Here is a 1,342-nt window from a genome sequence, read left to right on the forward strand (position 1 = left end):
TCAAAATATAAAAGGAGAATTGTTTTATCCCACAGTTGTCTTTGCCCTATCCACAGTCACTACAGTGAGGGTTAGTGATCAAGTGAAAGGAGTGAACCTCTTTTTTTTTGCTGTGATTTGTGTACCTTTTGGCAGATGGGTCATTTTCAGATGGGTCTGGAAATCTTCAACTGATTTTAATGCTTGAACTCTGGTGTTCTGTAAGGTTTATTGCAGGACTTTGTTGTTCATTTTAGACTGGGTAGCCAGGATTTTTTGAAAAACAGATAATAGTTTCCAGGACAAAAATACTGAGTTTGTATCTTCTTTCAAAAATTCTGTGATACAAAAAGACAAAACAGTAGCAGGGTTCTGTGTCCAGTTCTGGTTAAGACTGAAGATTCAGCAGTACCTGGAAAAGAAGTAGAAGGATATGTAGGAGACCTGACAGTTTTGTCAGCTTCTGTGTGTTGGTTGTTCCTAGCATTCCACTGTTGTACCAAGATGGGGGTAAGAACTTAAAATCAGGAGTTGTATAAGCAAGAGGTCATTGAGTCTGACCACTGACAAAGCATGCAGACTGTAAAGTTTCTGAGGTAAAAGATACTCCTTGAGCTACACCTGTCAGCTTTGCGCTTTCCCTTGACTCACATTAACTTTTCTTGTGTGGGCTCGTTTCTTTAGAGTAGACCTTGAGAAGGACATACTGCCTCCATTTCCTGATACAGTCACGGAGAGCAGTCACAGTCCAAAGGCTTTTCTCAGGGTATTTTTACCCATTAGATCTTGAGATTGGTTGCAAATTTTGTGATACAGTTCTTTGCAGTAGTGGGACATTGAATTTATTTCTTTGCATCTAAGCTCATCACTCCCTAGTAAAGAAGGTGGTTTTCTGGAAGCTCCTGCTTTTTCCAGTTGCTGCAGTCTGTGATATTGGATGAGACTCTGAACCAAATCACCATGCTCTTTTCCAGCATGCATGGCTTTGCAGATCTTAGTGGATCAGTGACTGCTGTGGTCTGTGGCAAATCTGACATTGGGGTTCATTCATCTGAATTTTTCTAGATGGTAATGCTCAGTCTTGATCAAGAGGTAGTAATGCATATCCATTGTTTAGATTTGTGTGGTGCATTTCTGCATTTAAAGATCATGGAGGTGTTTGGTGTGGCTCTGTAGGACTGCCCAAGTGAGTGATAATGCTCCACCCAGCCTGCTTACTGAAATGTTTAAGCTCATGTGAAAATATGTGTATGTGACCTCAAGTAGAGAGAAAACCAATGAAAGTCAATGAGAATAACAACAAAGAGTGGAGTTAAGATGTACACTTGTTTCACATTTGAAGGCTGGATATGCATTCCTGAAA

The 1,342-nt window shown here is 40.2% G+C and overlaps 1 protein-coding gene across 1 annotated transcript in view; it reads left to right on the plus strand.

The window, feature by feature from the left end:
• The window catches only part of PTER (phosphotriesterase related), an 18,788-nt gene that overhangs the window by 706 nt on the left and 16,740 nt on the right, over positions 1-1,342 (plus strand). The window lies entirely within an intron of this gene.

This window comes from Geospiza fortis, unplaced genomic scaffold, assembly GCF_000277835.1.
Source record: "Geospiza fortis unplaced genomic scaffold, GeoFor_1.0 scaffold138, whole genome shotgun sequence".
In the NCBI taxonomy this organism is placed as follows: Eukaryota; Metazoa; Chordata; class Aves; order Passeriformes; family Thraupidae; genus Geospiza; species Geospiza fortis.